Source organism: Capsicum annuum, chromosome 8 (assembly GCF_002878395.1).
Source record: "Capsicum annuum cultivar UCD-10X-F1 chromosome 8, UCD10Xv1.1, whole genome shotgun sequence".
Taxonomy (NCBI): domain Eukaryota; kingdom Viridiplantae; phylum Streptophyta; class Magnoliopsida; order Solanales; family Solanaceae; genus Capsicum; species Capsicum annuum.
This window is the reverse complement of record NC_061118.1, coordinates 100,625,645-100,651,116: the sequence shown is the minus strand read 5'-3', so window position 1 is coordinate 100,651,116 and position 25,472 is coordinate 100,625,645. Positions and strand designations below refer to the sequence as shown.

At 32.9% G+C, this 25,472-nt stretch overlaps 1 long non-coding RNA gene across 1 annotated transcript; it reads right to left on the bottom strand.

Annotated features, from left to right (window-relative positions):
- Positions 1–11,059: 11,059 nt before the first annotated feature.
- LOC124886392 lies at positions 11,060–15,541 on the bottom strand. The gene is made up of 5 exons (XR_007043501.1): positions 15,449–15,541; positions 14,797–15,161; positions 13,701–13,769; positions 12,327–12,374; positions 11,060–11,314 (listed from the first exon to the last, which is right to left on the bottom strand). It is a non-coding gene; the product is annotated as an uncharacterized LOC124886392 (long non-coding RNA).
- Between the last annotated feature and the right edge of the window lie 9,931 nt (positions 15,542–25,472).

Genomic DNA, 25,472 nt, shown 5'->3' with positions numbered 1-25,472 from the left:
TGCGGACTTTTCTGAGACTTGAGAGACCTGGAGTATGTTTGGTCGGACTTTTGCTTAGAGATGTTCTTTGAAATATGGGATTGGATCAATTCTTCTTTTATTCAAATCAATATAACACATATAAGAACATAAAGCAGTTATATCATACAAGCATATTGTAATAAATGTGCATCCAAATTAAGTGACCCTTTTGAGACAAGGGTTGGCCTAACGTATTTGAAAGAAGTAAATGCTTTTTAAAATCAACCCATTATCCCCTTAAAACCTCCATAGGTATACATGAAGGGAATAAATGCTTACAAAAGTTGCATAAAAGGGATAAATTCTTTAGGGAAAGGGAAAATAACATGAGAAATAGAACAATGTTCCGCGCAGAGGATAGTAGCTCCTAGATGTTCCTTCCTCGACCTTCACTCTCTTAGCTTTGTCCACTTCTTGTCATATGTGACATATGTTGATGATTAAGTGATGCTCGTATAAATTTAATATATACTCATAGGACATTAGTCTGGGAACTCATGAAATAATCCGAATCGATTAATCATCAATCTCTTTCCTGACTCACTTTAAGTTTTCCCTCAATTGGTGGATAATTGAGGTATCCTTATGCAAAAGCAAATAAAGTAAGCTTCCCCTTACCCCTAAATAATAATGAATTGGATTATATAACATATATTTCTTCAACACATAATTATCATTCATCTTTGATTGACTCATGGCCAATAGACGCAGGATAGGTTTTCTAATAAGCCCAACAGCCCCTCAGATATTGGGTTGTCCTAGACTCATGCCTAAAAGAGGGTTTTGGTTTCGCTCTATCCTGGGTGTCTAGAGTGAGTTTGTACCAGGTTCCCAAGTGGGTGACGGGTTTGGAAATACGAACAGCCATCAGACGCCTCACGTGCGAATAAACCATTGTATTTTCAACATATTATATGGAATTGAACAACAGGGGTTGGGACATCCACGAAACTACAAATAATTTATATTTCAAATGAGAAGCGTGCCATGAAATACAACAATTTAATTTTTGAAGAATTTAAACACATAAATAGTTTAAACATTACAACAGTTAGCGAAAATAAATTAATTCAAATATTTGTTTAGAACCTAGTTAAAGTCCATAGTAAAGTAGTCATTTCTGTTTTTGCGAAAATATGACTTTTAGAGTCACCACTTAATTTCTTTAGAAAAATTAAGAAAACCTTTATAAATTACTTGAATGATTCAAAATAGAAAAATCAGTTAAGTTTTGAAATTCTAGGTAAGCGGTTCTCATTAACATTTTAGGAAGATTTTTAAGACACCTAAAATGTCCGCTAACTTGCGGTTATCCGAACTATTTGAAAATGATCATTTTGACTAACTTCTAAAAGAAAAATTGATTGTTGAAAAGAAATTGATTAAGGAATATTTTTTTTGAGTTTTATGCAAAATCAGTTTTTTAATGATTTCATGGGAAATCTAACTGGTTCTAAGCAAATTAAAGTCAAATAGCAAATAAACATAGAAAAATAAAAGGGGAAGGGGGGAGATATAAGTGATTTAGGCTCTTAAACCCAAATCTATCGTCCATGTCCTAATCTAATTGGACTTTCGGCCCGTTTTCACCTATCCTAATCTAGATATTGAGCTTTGGCCCATAACCTGTCCTAAACTATCTTTTTGGACCTTTTGGCTCATAATCGACTTCACATATATTAAAATACAACTTTGATTTCAAGGCCCCAAATGAATGAATAAATATATGACTAAATCAATAAATAAAAAGAAAACAATAATAAAAATCGAGACTTTACAAGTTTCTTAGTGACCTCATCATTGGGTTTTGACCCATTTTCCTTCTTCGTCTATCTGCTAGCACCAATTTTTGAATGACAATGATAAGCACACTTGCACACGTATAACAAGAATGAGAGTCAACGGATAAAATGCAAAGCAAAGACACTCACTTACGTGCCTAATGATTTATGTTCATATTAAGAATGAATAAAGGTAAAAGGAAGAAGGTCATATTCAATGAATTAATGCAAGAACAAACAACGTAAGCTTGCGAAAGCAAAGGGATGAGGCAATAAAAAAAATATTATCCATAATGATGACGTCACTAAGAGACTTATAAAGACTGAAACTTTATCCATAACAATCAAAGAATAAAGTAAAAAGGGAGAAATAATCAATATTATCTATGTTTTTCAACATAATGAAAACAACTTTACATGCTAAAAACAAACATATCCGCTAACAATCAACTTAAACAAAGGATAAGTACATCTTTTAAGCAAAAATTGAAACTTTATCTATCATTATCAAAGAATAAAGTCAAAAAGGAGAAACAATCAATATTAACTATTCCTTTCAACATAAAGGAAAGAACTTTACATGCTAAAAACAAACATATCCGCCAACAATGGATCTAAACAAAGTATAAGTACATCTTTTAAGCAAATATTGAAATTTTATCTATAATAATCAAAGAATAAAGTCAAAAAGGCACGTACAGCTATTGCTAGCTCATTATTATCCCATGAACATGAAAATAATCATAATATCGAGGCCACAACGTCCTATGGCCTTCAAGGCCGTCTACATCAAACAATCCTAGCAAACAAAATTATAACTACGAACTTTGAAGAAGAAAATGATAATACAACTAAGAAAAGGGAAAGGTGTGTCTACCCTTTTTGGGCAGCAAAATGGAACTACAAGCTTTCTTCGGAGTCGTGATCTCCACCGGAAAGCATTCAACTCGATAACTTCGAGTAGGCCACGAATTTCTTGGAAAAAGAGTATTTTTTACTAAAATAAAAATTCCTCTTTGCTCAAAGCTTTTTTTCCAACCTTGAGACTCGGACTTTCTACCAAAATAGTGATAGTATTTATAGGAAAGGCTGGGAATTCAATTCCTTTCATCCACCAATATGGGAGAGAGAATTTAAGGTTAATTTTAAGAATTAAAGATAAGATGAGGGGAAATTATACAATATAGTAAAATTTTTGAATTTCAAAATTAAAAAAGGGACGAGGTTGAGTAGGAAATTGTACAATGTAGTACAATTTTTGAATTTTAAAATTTGAATTTGAAAAAAGGACAAGATTGAGGGGAAATTGTACAATGTAGTACAATTTTTGAATTTCAAAATTAAAAAAAGGACAAAGTTGAGGGAAAAATTGTACAATGTAGTACAATTTTTGAATTTAAAAATTAAAAAAAGGACAAAGTTGAGGGGGATTTGTACAATCTAGTATAACTTTAAAATTATTTTTTGTGGGAATTGGGTAAAAGTTATGAGAGTTTTTGGGAATTTGGGGGTTATTTAAAATATAACCCCAATTGGGATTTAAAATTTAGCCAAATTTATTTAATTTTGACCAAATTAAAAATCAATTGACGGATTGCATTGCAATTATAGTCAATTTGATTTCAATTATGGCTAAATCTAATAGATTGGCTAAATTAAATTGAAATTTGATACGAATTAATACTTCTTTTAATCCCGAGCTTTTTTATTTAATAAAATCAAACACATATTTATCCAAATAAATTATTTTTGAGAGTAAATTATAATTAAATCAAGACTTTATCCATTCGAATTAATTTTCAAACTTATCTCCGTAAAAGCGCAAATTTTGATAAAAATATTAATTCAAGTAAAGAAATTTATACAATCTCATATATATGAATACGAAAATATATAATCATCACTTAAATGATAAAATTAACCTAAATAAATATTTTAGAGCACATTTATCCGGATGAAATATATATTTCACTTTTATTTAAATTTGAAGAAATCCAAGGTTAAATTTAGTCGTAGGGGGCAAAAATTAGGTGTCAACACATGTTATTCCACCAATAGATCTTCTTCAATTCACGGTACATCTTCATCGAACTAGGATGAACAGTGTATCTCGACTCATGAGCTTCAGACAAGATTCCCTCTTACCCATCTACATTGGGAACACATATTCTACCTTGGTACCTCAAGATACCATCACCACGAATCTCAAAAGTCATAACCTTCTGGTGACCCACATCATCCTTGATCTACATCAAAATAGGGTCCAAGATCTGTTTCTCTTTCACCTTAGTACCAAGAGATGACTTTATCACCTGTTGAACAATCACACCACCATCCTTAGAGTCCAAAAAATAAACTCCAAGATTAGCTAAACATGGAATATCTTTCACCAAGCCACGCTTCTCCTCATCAACATGAGACAAGTTTCCCATAGATAACCAAGTAAAAGCATCAACAATCATGTTAGCCGTACTTAGATAATAATAAAGACTCATGTCATAGTCCTTGAGCAACTCAAGCCATCTCATCTGCCTGAGATTCAAATTCTTCTGGGTGAACACATATTGTAAACTATTATGGTTTGAGAAGATGTCAACATGAACTCCATACAAATAATAATGCTTAATCAGGTAATTTTTCTCAAGCACCTTCAACTTCCTAGAAGTATATACAACCACCTTACTATGCTGCATCAACACACAATCCAGTCCCAGACGGGATGCATCACAACAAACAACAAAGTCATCGGTACCCTCAGGTAGAGTCAAAATTGGAGCCAAAGTTAACTTATCCTTCAACTTCTCAAAACTACCCTCACAAGCATTAGACCACATAAACATCAGCTTTTTCTGAGTCAACTTAGCCAATGGGGCATCAATAGAAGAGAAACTTTCCACAAACATTCTATAATAACCGGCTAAACCCAAGAAGCTTTAAATATCTATTGGAGTCATGCGTTTAGGCCATTTCTTAACCACCGCAACATTTTGTGGATCCACCATGATTCCTTCACTGGATACAACATGACCCAAATAGGTCACAGCATTCAGCCAGAACTCACACTTTGAGAACTTCACATACAAGCGTTGATTCTTAAGGGTCTTAACACTATGTGAAGGTGATCAGTATGATCTACCTCACTCTTGGAATACACAAAAATATCTTCAATAAAAAAATTATGAACAAATTCAGGAACGGAAAGAAGACCCGGTTCATAAAATCCATGAATCCCATCGGGCCATTAGTCAAACCAAAGAACATCACAAAAAAATCAAAATGAACATACCAGGTTTGGAAAGTTGTCTTAGGGATATCCACATCCCTATTCTTCAACTGATGGTATCCAAACCGAAGATCAATATTAGAAAAGTACTTAGCATCCTAAAGCTGATCAAAGAGATCATCAATCCTAGGAAGCGGATACTTATTCTTCACAGTCACTCTATACAATTGGCGATAATCTATACACAACCGAAGGGACCATCCGTCTTACGCATGAAGAAAACTGGTGAATCCTATAGAGAAACACTAGAAGATTTTTCAACTGCTCCTTAAGTTCTCTCAACTCTGCTGGAGCCATTTTATAAAGAGGGATAGAGATAGGATGAGTGTCTGATAGGAGATCAATACCAAAATCTATTACCCTATCGAGAGTAACTCTAGGAAAATCATTGAAGAAAACTTCAGAAAACTTATTAACCATGGGAACGGACATTAAGGAAGGACCATCTGAGTTATAATCTTTAACTTAGACCAAATGATAAAGATACCCCTTGGAAATTAATTTTCAAGCTCTAAGATAAGAAATCACCCTTCCTTTGGGCACTAAGGAACTACCTTCCTACTCAATCAACGGTTCATTCGGGAATTAGAAACTGATCTTTCGGATCCTACAGTCAAGAGATGCATAGCATAAATAGAGCCAATCCATCCCCAGAATAATATTAAAATCAACCATATCTAATCTATCAAGTCTACTAAGGTCACCCTACCACAGATAAACACCATACAATCCCTATACACCTTTTTATCCACAACAGAGTCATCCACTGAGGTAGACACGAAAAAAGGATCAAGAATACACTCGGGACAAAAATCAAAATGAAAAGCCACATAAGAGGTCACATAAGAAAGGGTAGACCCGATGTCAAGCAAACAACATACATCACGAGAGAAAAGTTTTAGTGTACTAGTAACAACATCAGAAGATGCCTACAAATCCTATTGGGTAACAATAGCATACAGACGATTTTGACTAGTGCTAGAGTCAAAAATATCACTCTTTGGTACAGGAGCTGAAGAAGCGGCAATCGAGACCTTATTATCCCCAGTAACAACATCGCCTGAAAGATAACTCCTATGAATATAGATAGGTTAGCAACATCTAAAATACTTATTCCCCCCTTGTCATAAAACTCATGGTCCAACTATCCATAAAATCTATAAAAAAGATGGGATAGAGCTGACTGGGCCCCACTGGCCTGAGATTAGGCACCTTGTGCCTCTAACCCGCTGTTACTTTGAAAATGGCAATCACTAGACGGCTTAGGATATGGAGAACTAGCCATAACATAGGTACCAGAATTGCCTTACTTCTTCCCATCTTCCCCCATCTTTACCACTCTGCTTCTGACCTCTAACCTAATCTGAACAATAAAACATCTTACTCTACCTTTTCCCCATCTCTGTTTCTTCTTCTTTTCCTCCCTGATCTATTGCATATACACCACAATTCTCAAAATGTCCATGTCACTATTAGTAAGGCGGTCTAGCATTCCAAGACCAAGTCTTAAGACATACCCAAAGCAAACTTCTTTATCTTAGTTGTCATGCTCGACACTAGCTCAAGAGAATAATGGGAAAATTAATGAAATTTTAGGGCATACTCTTTTACCATCATCCTACCCTATTTTAGATTTATGGACTTCTCTGATTTTGCCTTCCTCATTTCTTAAGGAAATAAGCTATCCAGAAAGGCACTTGAAAAATCATCCCACAAAACTGACATAGCCTCATCACCCCTAGACTAATCCCACTTTTCATACCACTGATATGCCATATCCTTCTATTGATATGGAGAGAAATCCACACCTTCCATATCAATAGCATACATCATATGAAAAATCTTCTCCATCTCATTTATGATCCCCTAAAGATCTTCCTCAACCCTAGTACCAGTGAAAACCAAAGGGTTCAACCTTATAAACTAGCTAACTCTTGTGGACTAAGAAGAACTTATAGCGACTCTAGCAGGACTCAACTCTCATGATTGAGTGGTCGCCAGCTAGGTCAACAGATGAATAGAACAGTGGAACTCAATATTAGTAATATCTCCTGGAGGTGACTGACTAGGGATGCCACTAGCAAGGGAAAAATCACCGATGATCAGTGGAACTCCATGAATGAAATCAGAAGTACCAACCCTAGATCGGGTTTGAACTCGATAAATAGGATGAGTCCTATCCATATTATCCTGAAGCGAGATAAAGGAGTTTCCATGAGCATCAGATCTTCTGGGAGACATGATCTGAAAGGCAAATAAATAAGAATTAAAAGAGATTTCAACACCCTAGACTCTACATCCCAAAAGTAGATTACAAGAAAGGGAAACATTCATAAATGCCTCCCAGTCTCTCTCTTATAAGTGTGGCATATTATATACTCATAAAAGAAACTCTACTTGACACAGCTTTGTGGACACCCAAATGATACCAAACCTAGGCTCTGATACTAAATTTGACACGACTCAAACCAGGGCCTAACCGTGATGGGTATCACAAGTCCACCGAGGATCGGAGACTACCCTGTTGCCTGGAACACAGAATATAACACAACTAGTAGCATCTGAAATTCGAACATATAATAAGATAGAAAAATAATAAAATCAAGGACATCTAAGAATGTCAAAATCAATACCCAACCACAGTAATATCCACAAAGCCTCTACAAATTTGAAAAATAATCTTGGTCATATGCCCTCAACTTTGACAATGACAATGACAATGTTAGTAAACTCTTCAAGTCTAGTTTATGAAAGGAAATAGATGAAATGACCAAGTCTTTGAGAGAATAGAAACTCATTAGTTCACTAAACATAACCGATGAACCGAGTTGATCCACCTAACATTGCACAGAAAAAGTAGAAGTATCTTTAGTGCCAACATCGCATGGGGATACAACATCTAGAGATGGTTAATTAGTTGAGCACTAGCATATTACTCAGGAATAGGGGATAAAATAATGCCAAGTCAAATCTAATTCAAAACCATGAGAACATCATCATATACATAAATAAATAACATGTCGGGATAGGGAACAAGGCTTAGCATGAAGTAAGGCATTATCATGGACTATGTATCTCAATCGTCATAAACAGACACCAATGGGCTATATGAGTTCAGCTTCCCCTGCTAAAAGGGCCCCAGTGTATGTTAGCCATATGAATTGGAGGTATCAAGGAAGACCAGGCAATGCCCCAACCCTACATCAGTCCAAGAAACAAATATATCAATAGTGTGGACTATGCATACATGCCATCAAGACCTTATATCGGTAAAAAAATCTTTGAGTCTAAGTCATCCAAAACTCACACCTTCACGGTTTAGCTATATAAGCCCCATTAAGCTCAATTTAAAATAGGTTTCACATAACCCATTTAGTAACCAATAAATCAATCGCTAACGCACATAATGGGTATCATTATACCCTTACACTTGCAAGTTAATTTCAATGCCATAACAATCACATTAACTTGGGAGAATGTCTCGACCCAATTTGTTCATTAAATCAACTATAGCCAACAAGACCTTTAAAATCTATGTTCATTGTTTCACCATTTATGCAATGCAATAACGTAGGTGAGTAAGTCAAACCAAGTGATAATTTCACAATTTAAAACCATTTACACAAGAGCGTTGAGGTAAAATAATTATTCAAAATCAATTCTAGTCTCAAAACACCAATTTAGAGGAATATCTCCACCTCTATTTCAATTCCCACACCCATGCACCCCATTGGTTCAAAATGTTCAAGTAAAATCGCGAACTTATAAAAATCATGGGAAAGCAATTCAAAGATCAATCATTCCAAAACCTTCAACCACATCAAAACCAACATTCAAAATCATAAAATTTAACCATGTAAAACACATGTTTTTCATAAAATAAGAACTGGAGAAGAGTAACATGCCTGAAATATGAAGAGTTATGAAGAGAATTTTTTCATGGGAGCTCTAATTGATCAACTTCTTGGAAACCCTAAGTATCTTGATTGAGAGAATCTAGAGAGTTTGAGAGAGTGTTTGAGAAGCTATTTCAATTGTTTATAGAGCGATAACGACACTTAAAGGGGATTTAAGGGGGATTTAAGTCATAGGTTATGATTTGGGGAAAAGGAGAAATGTCCAAAGTGCCCTTAATGAAAATTGTTGAAATTTGTTGTCCAATCATTATGGGTGACCTCATGACCTGTAGGGTCACCCTACGATTCATATCATCCATTCGTAGGTTGGACAGTGTCCTTGGGCTCACACATTATTGACCCTACGGCTCATAATGAGATCCTATGACTCATAGGGTCTACTAGCCAATACAAAAACCATTTGGACAAACATTGGACACCAAACAACTTGAACAACATGACTAGTAATGAGTCTTTGTGACTCTCGAGGGGCCAATCGTCATCATAGTAAAAATCAAGGGCAAACTCCAGTGGTCACCCTATGACCCGTAATGACACCCTACAACTCACAGGGTGAGTCATAGTGAGGACAGTATCTTCAAAGATTAAGAAATTTTCAGGGACCAAAAATGTGGGGTGTTACAAAGAAGCAGGATGTTTCATAGTAGGAAATTGAAAGAAGATTATGGTAGAATGCTCGCTATTTCTTCTCGCCTCTCTTTTGCTTTTTATTTGACATATGTATTTCGAGAGATTACCAAGAAATGAATGAAGAGAAAATGCATATTTCAATCGTAGTCATGGCATCTAGTATCATGTTGAGAATCAAGATAAACTCCCATATTTGTTTATGAAAACAAAGGAAAAAGAGATCAGAGAATGAGCCATGAATTCTCAATAGTCATGAAAGTCAAAAAAAAAAATTAATAAATGTATTGTCATAGTCCATGCAATACAACATTGAAGCAGATTCTTAAGCTTCATGTCATGAGCAGTTATGGGGTCATATTTAGATGACAAAATCAAACCATACAAGTGCACCAAAAGAATCATTAAGTTTGTCACTAAGTCATGGTTCTAAAGCACAATATCATCCTACACCAACAAAACTTTTACTATGAAGCATGGAAAATTCAAACGATGATTATTAACAAATACAACACACTTTGGTACAACTTCTAAAGGTTATATTCTCTAAGCCTTGGTAAAAGATGGTCAATTTCACCATTTGATAACATAAACAATAATTGAAAAGGACACTTCTTCATATAATGGCTGAAACGTAATTCAACTTAAATAACCTTAGACAAACTCAAGTTTCTCAGGATCATCATTTCCTAACATGTATCGGATGAAATCCTAAATCTTAGTAATGTCAAAAATGTATGAAAATTATATACAACCTAGTTTATAATATTAACTGGACAAACTTCAGTGGACTCCTAATCTTGATTAAGATGTTTCTACCATTCATTAGTTATAATTGTGATTTAAGAGGTTCAAGTTTAATGCCAATATGCTTTAAGTCAAGCTCTGGTAAGTTGTGTTTAACTACAGATATGCACTTAGTTTTAACTAACTATACACGCAACCACATTTAAAGTAAAGGGATAAGTACCTCATTAGGATCAATCATACACAAAACGCTTTCAACCAGATTTCTCTTTCTTCTTCACTTTCTTAATTTTAGGATCCATCCAAGCATTACATAAAAAATGAAGCCTCCCACTTGCATCCAAATTTATCAATTCTAGGGATTTTACTATGTGATGATTTTGCGACTTTTGCTGAATCATCAACAAAATCAAGAACCGAAAGATAGCCAGTAGAACCAAATGTATGGGGCATGGTTTCCATGCTTCTGCAACTCATCTGCTCCCAGCATCTGTAGATTTTCCTTTACAACTCGAAGCTTTGTAGTTTAAGTTTCTGAGGTTCTTGAATAAGGACCTACTTCCCTGGATAGTGAGAAGCTTTCTGAACTATTGTTGGAAGGATAGAAGTGACTAATCTCAAATAAAATATGCTCACTGAACAGAGCTTATTTAACTTTTGGATTAAACAAATACTTTCTATCATCTGAGCAATGATGCAATGGAATTCATTAATTGATTATTGGTATGAGAGGATAAGAATAAAAACTTACATAACAGTTCTTGCAGCATTACCTATAGAAGACTAAGTTTTCTAAAAGGATCTTCCTCGCCAGAAGAAAAATAATTATAGTTGACAGGCTTTTAGTGTTTTTAGATTTGCAACTATCTGTTCACACATGTAAGATAATTGTCCAATCGAAAGAGATTCATTTGTATTTCTTGAGGGGCAACTTGCACCTGAGAATGAAAAAAGAAATAAGTTAATGACGTACAAAAAATTAAACTAAAATTCACTCTACAACATGAAGCAAATAGAAATTATAAAAATGAGAGAAACATCATAACGAATTGCATACATGCACAGTTATCTGCTGTAGACTGAGAAAGTCCTTCAAAGTAAGTTAAAATAGACATCAAATTTTCTTTATCTATTTTTCTTTTGAGAAAGGTTTGTGTCAAGTTTTGTGCCTTCCTTTGTTAGGAAAGCTAGACATACAGATATTGTAGTACAACAACAATAAGAAGCCCTATGAAATCCCACAAGTGAGGTCTGGGGAGGGCAGAGTGTACGCAAACCTTACCACTACCTAGTGGAGGTAGAGAGGCTATTATTGAAGACCCTCAACTTAAGTACGACAGATCTAGGTACAAAAAAGAAGTAAATAGTGAAGAAAATATAACAAGTCTATAAGAAGGGACCAAAAACAACAACAAAATAGTGCGATAACTGAAACAAAATAAATAACATACTGGGATAGTTTATCAAAAATTGAAATATACAATGACAAATCATACAGACTCTGATGTCAATAATATTACGAGTAGTCTAGCTCACACAATTGCAACTAGTAAGTAAATTGTATGTGATAACTTTGCAAGTTGATTCCCAGCACAAGTGAAACAAGAATACCCATCAAATTAGGATTTAATTCAGAGCACTTAATGCTCAAGTAAAACACTAATGGCAGCTGAAATTTTGGGCATCCATGGCACAGAAACTCTAAAAATCTCCAGTCAAAAGTATCTCTTATATAGCTAACAGAAGCTATTTACAAATGCCCTAAATTGGTTATTTGCCTGAAAGAACAGGGCTCATTGCTATCTACATGTTTATAGTCTTGTACATTAACTAGTGGCTCTTACAACATAGGCATTCATGATGCTCCAACAACACTAAGCACAAGAAACAATGGAAATAAAGGAAAGCTTTCATTCAAGTTATAATATTTTGCCAGAAGACATCACTTACCAAGTTAATACTTTGTGGGCTCCATAGTCTTAATCTCGTTTAGGTTACCTGAAAAGAGTCAGAACCAAATCCGATTCTCTGTTAGGCAATTTCTTTAAGATTGGTTTCCAATGGTCACATACAATATGTATGTCAATGGTTTCATGGATCGTATAGAATTCCATAGTCCCATGGAAAATTTGAGGAATCTATAATCTGCAGCTTAAAATCCAAAGCACAAATGCCACTTATAAAGACGAGGAAGTATATATTAAAGAATTCCTTCATAGATCAAGTTATCTATTTCCTGAAACCCAAGACACAAATTATTCAGGAAAAAATTAGGACAACCTAAACACCAGAGATGCTGATAGTAAAGTACTTCAGAACAGTGTCATAGAAAAAACATATACGCTTCAAAATAAATTTTCAGTGTGAATCACCCTTATGATTTAAGAATGACATATAATTTTGTAGAAAGTAACTCTATATCCTAATTACCATATCAATGTCCAATTTAGACACTAGATAGAACTATAAATATATTAATAATCAGGAATAAATATCTTAACAAACAGGAGAAGATGCTAAATAACATAGTTTATGGAACCTTCTAAAGGTCCTAAAAGGTGGTGGTTGATGACTTGGTAAATGATTGATTCTAAAATCTAAGGTGTGAGGATGGGCACTTATAAATCTCATAGGATACCCTAAGTCCATTTACCTTGTCTTCATGGAACTAGCATGCTAATGCTATCAGTACATAAATTTGATGTTGTAATGATGCTTTAATGGTAATAATGTTTCAAAACTCAATTTACAATAAATTTTTACAGTTTATAAAGTGAATGTAGCAAATCACTGTCAAGTACCAATACTTTCATACGAAGAAAAATTGTCAAAATAAGCAAAAGAAGTTGTCACGGTTGTATAACTTTGTAATTTTGGTAGCCAGCAATGTTCTCTCAGAGAAGATGGTGGAGATCCACCTTTCAATGGCAGAATATTAACTATCAAAAATTACAATGAATCAACGGACCAAGCGATTCTCAACATTGTAACTGTGTTCCGCACTACCACAATATTTATCTGAGAAAATGAACAAAAATGATTCCTAGAAAAAACATGAGAAACATCAGATGCAAACAAATCGAATTAGGATGAACATGAATGAACAACCTAGTGGCTGAAGAAAAGAGGATTTTGGTTCACATAATCATGCATAAAAATAGGTGCAAACCTTCGGGTCAATGAAGGTTCTTAAGGCAGTAAAAGTGGAGGAAATTGGGAACCAAACACTAAGATTTACTTCCAGAAAAACTGATTCTAGCAACCACAAACAAGATTTACTTCAGATTTTGTGCTTCAAGACAACAAGATTCTACATAAGCTTACCATCGATAGAATTGTCAATGTCTCAATGAGAACTATAACCACTCCAAAGCAGAATTTCTAGAATCACACCTGCAATCAATGGGTGAAAATGTTTAGACCTAATAGAGCATTTGATAATAGGAAAAAACTAGGTACAAGTCATAGATTAAAGACTCTGATTGCGAATTTCCACTAAAAGTTTTTTTATTGCACACCTTTCATTCGTATTATGTTCTAAAAGTAGTCACACCACTTTAATACAACTTGAGCTTCATAACTTCAGTAAAGAAAATATCACATCTACAACTGGTGCCTCTGCGACAACTAAATTCATTATTTCTATTCTCTTTACAAATTATATTCACAAATAAAACTGAACAATTCGATACTCAAAACCATTATCCATACAAATTTGTCTTCTTATCAGTAGTGGATGGTCTATTTAAGTTGCAACAAGATAGATACCAAATATTAGCTCTTTTCTGGGAAAGCAAATGGAATTGAAAATAAAAAGAGTAACCAAATAAGATCCATCCCTCACATTAACCAAATAACCATATTAGCCCCAAAATTGTTTGTTAGATAATTATAAATGAATTTGTGGCTTGAGATCCAACCCTTAACACATGAAATAGATTTAGATAAATAACATTTCAAGAATTAGAAGTTGGATCTTCAATTAATATAACAGTAAGGAGTGTATTGGTTCTTCAGTTGGGATTAGAATCCTTATCATTAGGCATGATCTTAGGTTCTCAATACATAAAATAAACCTGTGAAGAAGAATCAGACACTTATTTTCATATACTTTTGCCACATAAACAAACTTAACAGAGAACGAGAAAAAAGAACTAATGACAGCTAATTCAGTAACTCCACTAATGCTCTCAATATCTTTACTCCTACATTTCAGTATTCACAACCCAAAGAACCTAATAGTCAAAACTAAATCATAAGAAAACTCCGTGTCTTATCGTTGGAAAATTGAAACTTAAAGGTTGGCTATGCCCTAATCATTATAGCATATCAAAAAGTTGAATTCTAAAAATTCAGGAAATAGCAAATCAATCCCAGTTTCGTACAAATATATTAGAGGAATAACACACTTACAACATACCTCTTCATCAAATTACAATGCAGGTCCTCACTTCCTTCCTATATCCAACGTCTTCTTAAGGGGAAACTTGCAAACTTGATTGAGAATCATGCCAAATGCTGCTTGATACTGACGTTAAACTCTATACTTCTTCCTTAGGTGATCTCTCTCTCTTAATTACTCCTATTTATAGAAGAAGAATCCTTCATTCCTGATAGTATTCTGGTAACTATACCTCCAGTTCTTGACTTCTCTTCACCCTTGCTTGTACTAGACTCCTCTTTTTTAGTCTTGACTTCTCTTCGCCCTTGCTTGTACTAGACTCCTCTTTTTTAGTTTGAATCACCTTGGATATCTTCTATTTTTTGAATCCACCACTAACCTCCCTATCAACAGAATTAACATCACCGTCACCCAAGTCATTACCATGACATCATGAAGTTAATAAACAATCTTAATATGTCAAATATGTGTTGAACAATAATTACGTTTAACTAAAAAAAATTAAAAAGATAAAATGAAATCTAACATATAACATTTTTAATATGAAGATCTCCCGCTAATTGGTAAGAAGATAGTAAACGTTCAAAGAATCCAAAAATATATAATAAAAGAAGTTATTGTTATGAAATAAAAAACAAATAAAAAGAATGGAGAGAAGAGAAGAATCTACTTTATTTCTCTTGAGAAATCCTTTTAAGGGACAATCACCAAAACCACTCTTTATTTATTTACAGGGGATAACTAATTTTGCCTCAAAAATTAGGGTTTCTAAATTTTCTATAAATAGACATTCACTATATATGCCAATATATTTATAAAACTTCCTTGAATGTCTAATTGATACATAATATGCCTCGTTAAAATCTTACTAGAAAAAAATTCATTAAAAAAAAAAGAATGCACTTCTTTAATAATCCACATATAGGCTACCTTATTAAAAATCTTACAAAGAAAATCCAGTATGACAATCATAAGGAAAAAAGAGTACATCGTGTATTAACTCCCTCTAATGAGAATATCCTTAAGCTTTTATATCCTGATCTTGTGCGTCATCTTCTTAAAAGTTACAGTTAGGAGAGATTTGGTGTATAAATCAGCCACATAATCACTTGAACAAATCTGTTGCACGTTAATATCACCATTCTTTTATAACTCATGTGTATAGAAATGTTTTGGAAAAATATTTTTTGTTCTATCTCCTTTCATGATCCTCCCTTAAGTTATACTCGGCACGTTTCTAACATTCAGATAAAATTGTAGGTACTTTGTCACATTTCAAAACATATTTTTCTCGAATGAGATGTTTCATGGACCTCAGCCACACATACATCGGTTTACTTCATGAATCGCTATTATCTCATCATGGTTCAATGAAGTTACCACAATAGACTACTTTGGTAGATCTTCAAGATATGACAGTACCACCGCATATGAACACATAGCCTATTTGAGATTGAGTTTTATGTGGGTCAAATAAATTTCCAACATCAGCATAACCAACAAGATCGAGATTGCAATGTTTAGAATAAAATAAGTCCCTATCAATAGTCCTTATTAGGTACCATAATATATGTTTGATCTCATTCCAATATCTCCTAGTTGGAGCAGAACTATACCTTGTTAACAAATTGACCGATAAGGCTACAACAAGCATTGTAGTATTTACAAGATATATTAGTTCACCAATTGTACTAAGATATGGTACTTCATAACCAGTCCAATTTGGTATATTTCTCATTTCAGCAAATAATCTATTGCTTTTGAAAACCCTCCAAGAATTTCAATAATTTTTAAGTAATAAATTTATGCAATGTAAGAATTATAAATAAGTATTCCAAAAACTTTTATATGCTTCAAATATTTTGAATCCTTAAAAGGTTTTTATATAAATTTTATTAAGTGACAATATTCAACATTTCATGTGCGACATATTCAAGTGTCTGGACTGCAAATTAAATGAGTTTTATGCTTACCAAAATGCATTCTTTCATATCGCTTGTTAAATATTTCTACGGTGCCCTATTTAAATAAATGCAGATCCTCAGAAATTTTTACAATATTTCGCGAATGTTGTATCAATGACATATCATTTGGTATCGATTCACAATCTGACATAACATTTTGAGATATCATCACTTTATTATTTTAAGATAACTGATCCCTTCATAAGGTTTCATGAAGTGTTATGTCATGGGCTCTTTAAGAGCATATTGCCTCATTATTATCAATTGTTCTTTATTCTTTTTAAGGATTATTTCATTTGGAATCAATTGGTCTACCAAGCTTGAAGTATCTGTAGACTTTGTCCTTTAGGGATATACAATAGGTGCACTTCCAGCTTAAATATGAGATTAAATTTGAGTCAATAAATGCTTTTGGCATTTGACTTGAATTATCTTTTGAATGAGGATATAATGATAATTCCTAACATACTTCATAGCTACTTATAATCTCCCCCTTATGTTGGGAAAACTAACATAAAATCCTCCATCTTCCTTGAGGAATCCATCTTTGTGCCTCATGGTATATTCATTAATCGTATACCACACATCAAAATTATTAGATGAAAAAAGTATGGTTCCTAACCCTGAACCAACTTTGAGAGGAAATTAATCATAATTTATTGGTTTGTTGCATACAAGTAATTTTGTATAAAATATGTCATATTTCAAATCAATACATGAACTTTGTTCTCATAGGCAATGATTTAGCTAATTTTTTGAAGGCATTGAATGTCAAACCAACATTATCTAGATGAATTGTCTTGATTACACAATTTGAGAATTATGCTCTTAACTCAATTTTATTGAGCAAGCAACTTTATGAATATCAACTGAAGGTTGACAATAAATGTACATGTAATCATCTAATTGATGAATCTGTTAAATATATCACATGATAGGTAAACAGACCCATATTCACCTTTTATACTTTTTAGATTTAGGGAATTCAATCTCAAAGTTCAACCAACTTATCATGAGAACAAACAACATGAATAATTCTTGAAGAATCTTCTAATCCTTCATCACATGTCCAAAACTCAATATGCACATCTTTGGGATGTCATAATTGTTCATGTCAACTTATGAACTTGTTTGTACTAGTAAATTTGCTCCAAGTTTACTACGATATGTGATTTTGCTAATTTCAGATTTACTATTTATTAAATGAATAATTTTTTTTTTCGGATTTACTACTTTGGGAGTAAATTTTTAAATAACTCCTCTCAATTATTCTGCCTCTTCCGGAGGTGAGTTATTGTACCATCACAATCAAGTGCATATTTGTATTAATAAGCTTTACGAAATACTGTCACATTCATCTTAGGAAATGGATTTATACTTATAATAATTGAAATTCTCATTCCTTGGGAATAGAATATAATTGTTCCTTAAGTCTATCAAATTTTGATAGCTTAAAACCTCTTTCGAAATTTTGTTACTTCAGGAGCAAATCGAGACATACATATGATGTACAAAATATTTCTCTAACATATTTTTCAGAGTAGATCACACCTCAAAGTAATTACACTTTATTATGCCCATATACATTCATATAATCACAATAATTATTTTGCCATCTTCATATGTATCATATACTTCTACCACATTCACTTCAGGAATGGAGCAAATTATCATCTTTTAGACTTGTCATATATTGCTACCATATTCATTTCATGGAATGGAGCATATTCAATGGGACGAATTTCATAACCTTTCATCAAAAACAAATTATTTTGCTTTAGTGTTCATTATATTATCAATATGATGTGTTTATATTCAAAATCGACGTCGTATACATATAAGCACATTGTAGGCCATAAATCGGTGAGACTTGAACCCAAATCATAGCAAACCTTTTTATTTATCTCAAGATCCAATGTCTTTCACTGTTTATAAATCAAATAATTAATACAATATATAAAACAAGTCACACCTTAAGTCATCAAAAAGATGTGAGCGTACCAGTGCTTTGTCACAAAGTATTTGACAATAGTTAAAAGTGAACAAGATAAGCATTTGAATTTTCCAATGATATAGACGGTCCTTTTCTTATAAGATTCACCATTTTTCCCTACAATCATATTAATTAAAAAATGACTTTACCCGATGGATAGGTAGGACATATACCTCCATTAGTTTGGCTTTGTCAATCTCACACGAGGTATTACTATAGTATTAACTTAATTAAAAGATTAGAAGCTCATGTTAGTAACATGTTATGAAATATAGAGTGGAGAAGAAGAATGAAGAGAGAAGACGGGAGACTTTTTTATTTCCCTTGAGGAATTCTTTTAGGGGTCAATCACAATAAATAAAAACCCCTTTATTTATAGGAAAAAACTAACTATGTCCCAGAGGCTGTTTCCAAGGCTTGAACCCGTGACCTCCTGGTCACATGGCAGCAACTTTACCAGTTACTCCAATTTTATTTAAGTTCTCTTTTGGATCAAAATCTCTTCTAATTCACTTTTTTTAGTCATTTTAGTTTTGTTTCAAGTTTCTTTGCTTCTTTTAGTTCATATCTTTAAAGATTATATAATTAACAATTCACACTGAATTCTCTCCTTTTGATAATTTTTCATGTTTTTCTTTCCGTTGAAAATTTGAATTGAAAAATTGGATGAAATAAGCATGTTGCGGCCAAATGAAGTAGTCGAAAAATAAAGGCTTATCTCTTTTTTTTTTTCCTTGTTTAATTTTGACTTAGTTTTGATTATGTTATTGAACTATATTTTGATATACAATATGTTAACTAGAAAACTACAAATTACATGGAGATTTTACCTAGGGAATAATATCACAGGAAATACATGCGGATTTATCTATGAAAATATTAAATTCCTCAACATTAAAATATATTACCTGCGAACTATATATTTGCAACAAATTTTGAAGGTTATTTTGGTGCCATATTGCTCAAATTTCATACTTGCGATTCATTATCTGGGGAAATGTATCGACGGACATTTTATCTCTAGGTAAATCTGCAAGTGTATGAACAAATATATATATATATATATATATATATAGGAAAATTCCTAGGTAATTTATCTACGGATTTACGCAGAGATATTTGGTGGAAATTTATGTCGCGAATTTTATTACTTGGAAAATTATTTGGGGATTATTTTCTGCGAATTTTGCTGGGGATTTATCCTTGGAGATTTACCTACAAAATTATTACTTGAGAAATTATTGGGGGATTGTGTTGCTACAAATTTAGTTGAAATTATTTCTTGGAGATTCACGTAGGATTTTTGTGACTCAAAAAATTTAAATAGAAAAGGGATAAACTTGAAGAATAAAAAACATAAAATAAAAAATAAAATAGACATTAAATCAGTGGACACGTATAATCAAGCAAAAGATACCCAAGAAATTAAAATTAGTTTGTTGACATAGATGGTATCAGGAATGTATTCAAGATGAATAAACCTTAGCTTGACTCATGATGTTATCACCAAAAAATTAAAGAGGTGAAATTTCGTTGGCCTAAGATAGGGCGAAGAATGACTTAAGGCTCAAATAGGGAATGTTTTTTATTGGTTTCTACTAGTTAATTTCAATATAATTGTAAGGCATTATACTACACATGATAATATAATATATTAATATAATGTACATTTAGGAGTCGTTTGGTGTGAGATATAAGGTATAATAATCAAGAAATAAAATAAAAAATTATTTTCTTTTACATTGAGCTGAAAGTATTAGGTAGTTTCAGAATTATATATGATGAGATTAGGGATGGGCATTCTGTTTGTTCGATTTAGTTGTTTAATATCGTTTTGATTTTTTGATTTTTGGATTGATGAAAATTACAACCGTAACCAAACCAAAATAAATTCAATTTGGTTCGGTTTCTATAAATTCGGTTCAGTTATTTTGGATTTTTATTTCTCTTTTGAAGATTAAAGTAGTGAGTCTTTCTTTGTCAAGACCCGGCATTTAAAATTGGTGATTTTTTTTAGAGAAAAATATTTTTTTCAAAACTATTTTTCATTTTCAAATATAAGTAACTCAACATGGATGAAACAAAATGAAATAATGGAAAAAACATTACTTATACTGAATATATAAAATATATATATATATATATAAAATATATATATATATATATAATTATAAATATAATAAAATATATATATTATTATATAATTTCAGTTTTTTTATTTAACCAATATTTAAAAAAAAATAAAAAAATTGAACCGTTGTAATCGAATTTCTAAAATTTAAAACCAAAACCGATCCGAAAAATCAAAAAATCAAAACCAAAGTTAAATTTTGATTTGTTTATTTCAGTTTGAACCAAATGCCCAGGCGTAGATGAGATAATGGGGATATTTAATTCTAGAAAAACGTGTTCCTAACAAAACAATCCCTTATATTCTACTGCTTTAAAATTTCAATTCTTTTTATTGAGTATTTATTTTAAAAAATATTTTTTACTAGATAATACTATAAGTTCAATTAAGATTTTTATATTTTAAAGTTTACTTTTATATATATTGAAAATAAACAGTAGAATAAGAAAAAATTAAATAAAAAAATGTATGAAAAATATAGTAGTTGAAAAAAAAATTGGGCAAAACCATGACTATTCAATTCCTCTCCCCCCCCCCCCCCCCCCCCCCGACAGCTTTCTCACATTAGACTCTTCAACTTCCAAATCTTTCATTTTAATTTTCTTTTCTAAAGAAGGAGACACAACTCTCAATTCTCTATGAAGACAAGGAGAAGACCCAAAATCAAAGTTTCAATTTCTTCAGAGATATTTGTAATCAGAGGTTGGTTTCTTTAACTTCTACTGTAAACTCGATACTTTTTTCATTTGCTGAGGTCCCCACTAGATTATTTTGAAGTGAAAGGTTCTGGTGTTGAGTGTGTTGACATTTAATTTTGACCGCTCGATACTCCTTTTAGGCTGCTATTTTGTTAAAATCATTAATTTTAAATATTAACATTTTTTACACATTATTCTTGTATCAAACAAATATTGACGTGTCACATTCATAATTTAAAAAAAATACAAAGTATTCTATTACTTTTATTATCATTTTTTGCAATTTATCAATTTAAATATAATATTTTTATGTAATTTGTTAATATTTTATTTTGTATTCACACTTGTAATTTACTAATACATTGTTTATTATTATTATTATTATTATTATTATTATTATTATTATTATTATTATTATTATCATCATCATCATCATCATCATCATTATCATTATCATTATCATTATTATTAGTATTATTAGTATTATTATCATCAATTTTAAATTTTGTATTCATAATTTATAGGTATCTATTTCGAATTATTGTTATCGTTGGCTTTAAAGTAGTAGATTATGTATCGTATTTTTATTAACACAATTTATTCATAACTAATCTAAGAATAACTATATTATTTATTATAATATTATTATTATTGTATTAATCCGCAACCTAAGTCAATTTAATTTTTTCCAATTTATTTATTTCTAGCCTGATTTTGTCAATTTATAACAATTTTAGCCTAATTTTATCCAATTTATTACAATCCTAGCCCAAATTGTGTCAAATTAAACTCAATTTCAAATTCCATTCAATTTTTTGGATCAAATTCTTAATCTTTAGATCCCAGTCATTAATCAATATTGATCCAACAGCTGGGTTCAAACTCATGCCTTCTTTCCTTTTAAAATACGAAAAACCAAAACCCTAATTCATTCTAACAAAACTGAAAAACCTAGGCTTTGAGAAATGAGGAAAATTTCCTTATTTGATGTCTCTAAGCTAGGTACGACTAAGGGCATGAGTCGTACCCCTTGGATTTAAGTTGTATCCTCATCTCCGTCCCTCTCAGGTACCTTAGGCAGTTTAGTAAGGGTAACTCACTATCCTAGGTATGAGTGATCCTTCAACCAATCGTACCTTAAGGTATGAGTCGTACCAAGACCAATCGTGTAGAGTGAAGTCTTAGATTGAAGTGGACTTTTTTGGGAACGGTTGATGGATACGGTTTAGGGCATGTGTCAAACCCTTTGGATACAACTCAATGGTAGGTTATCGTACCCTAACCAATGTGGATGACCTAGGAGAAGCCTAGGGTATGAGTTAGGGTACCACTCGTACCCTAGGGTACGGTTCCCTTAAGTGAGTCGTACCCAAGGACGGGCTCATTGTTCCACTTTTAGTTGAGGGCGTTATGTTCATTTCCCACACTCAAAACCCTAAGTACCCTCACTATATAAGTGTTTGTATCCTCCTAAACATTCATATTGATGGATCAAGCATCTAAAATACTCTCTCTGACTCATTTTTGAAGAATTGGAGGCTAGGGTTCAAGGGTGTTCATCTAGTGGCAAGAAGAAGTCAATTTCCTGGTGGATCATCTTGTTAAATGCATGTAACTCTCTCCCTTGTTAAACAACTCAAACACCACGTATTTTACACTTGGGTTAGTAAGTGTACGTGGTGATTTTGAAATCAAATTAAAAGGGTTTTTTGGTTGTCAATGATGAATAATGTTTGTTCTTGCTTAAACTTATTATTATACATGTTATTGATAATGGTTTGTAGTGTGGGTACTTGTTTTATATGGTTTAATACAATGGTCTTGAATAGCCATAATGGGGATGAAGTCCACCATGAATTTTGTCACTATAAAGGTATGAACATAAGGTATTTGTGAAAATATCTAAATAAAATATCTAGTTACATATCGATGATGTTATGAACTAGGGAAATGGCCCAATGAGTATGAATGGTTGATAAATGCTATGTTAAAGATATTTATATCCATATAATGAGTTAAATTATAACCATGTTGGTTTGATGGCTAAGAAAGAGGTCCAAGTCCCTAAGCATGAACTTGAATTATGTGTGGAACTAAAGTGTGGTATAGAAAGGCTAATGAAGCTTGAATGGCTTGTAAGGGTCTTGATGACTATAATTTGAATTGAATAAAGGCAATGGTCTAATAAAGTGGTTAATCGATAAATACTTCCATGAAGACCTTATGGTCCTATATGGTGTTGATGTGGGTAAATGGTTCAAGTCATTAAATGTGAAATAGATTGAATGTAGGTTAATGCATGAACTAAAAAGGGTTAAGAGTTCAAATGTCATTTAATAATGACAATCAAATGACTAGTGGTTCGAGTCCCTAGTCCGATGAATGGCTTGTGGTTCGAGTCCCTCACCTAAGAAAATAACTAGTGGTTCGAGTCCCTAGTCCAATGAATAGCTTATGGTTTGAGTCCCTTGTCCAATGATATAGCTTGTGGTTTGAATCCCTAGCCCAATGAAATAACTAGTGGTTTGAGTCCCTAGTCCAATGAAGGGCTTATAGTTTGAGTCCCTTGCCTAATGAATCTATTTGTTGTTCGAGCCCTTTTCTCAATGAGAAATATTGAATCTATAAGTGTGGAAGGTCGGAGTCATTCACGTCGTGACATGGGAATGAGTGAAATGAGAATGCTTGCTAAGTCTTGTTTTCTTTGTGGCATAATATGAACATGTTGTGTATGTCTATATATATGATTATATATTTAAGAATGTGATTGAAAATAATGTAATGACTAGGCTTTAAATGATAATGTTATTTTATCCTTATCCTTGAGTTACATGCTAGCGCTTCAACCGCTAACCGTCTCTGAAATCTATGTCCCCACGTGACATAAGGGCTAGAGCATCATTTTCTATTCCTGTATAGTGATTAGGTGATTGAAGAGGTTCATGCATTGAATTTGGAGTGGTGATCTTTCTTATTTCGAAAGTCATTCATTCTTGGTCTCCTATCTTTAGACTTAGTTTTATTTTGACTTGGTTTGGCTCTTGTTGGGGCCTTGTCCCGACATATACATTTCTAAACATCGGTTTGTATAGTGGTAGACTATGGACAGAGGTGTAATGTCTAGTTTGATGAATCTAATAAAGTGTTAGATATGCTTAAGTTATGGCTTATAGTATGTTTTTGCTATCTTATCTTTTGGTTGGGATTCATCCGACCCCTGTGATTTATATTGATGATTAGGTTGGGTTATCGAGGCAACCTCTGGTCTATTTCAGCTTGAGGTGCCCATACGACATAGCCCAATTTTGGGTCGTTGAAAGTTGGTATCAGAGCCTAGGTTCATGGTCAGTTAGGTGTCCACAGTACCGTGCTAAGTAGAGTCTCTTTTATGGGTGTGAAGCGTGCCACACTAATAAAAGAGTGGCTACAAGATTTTTTAGGAAATATTTTCCTTTCTTGTGTTTCAATCGTAAGCTATAGAGTCTAAAGTCTTGGATTCCTCTGATTTCTATTTCCTATCTTTCAAATTATGCTTCCAAGGAGATCTGAGGTTTAGGCAAACACTTTTGCCCCGACTGAGGGCCCTATGAACGAAGCTCGTCCAACTTCTAGAGCTTAGACTCGAGCTAGGGTTGAGGCATCTGACCATCTTCATGGGGTCCTACTATCCCCACCAACCTAGAGTATTAGAGTAACCCTCCTATTCCGCTACCTCAAGGGGATGCTACAAATATCGAGTTTCATCACTTTATCAACCTTTTGACTCAATTGGTAGCTTCTAAATTGGAGCGTGGTACTCTGACTACTATTTCTTCTGAGTCCATAAGAATTGACCGATTCATGAGGTTGATCCCTCCTATGTTTACGTGTGTAAAGGTTGAGGAAGAACCTTAAGGCTTTGTTGATGA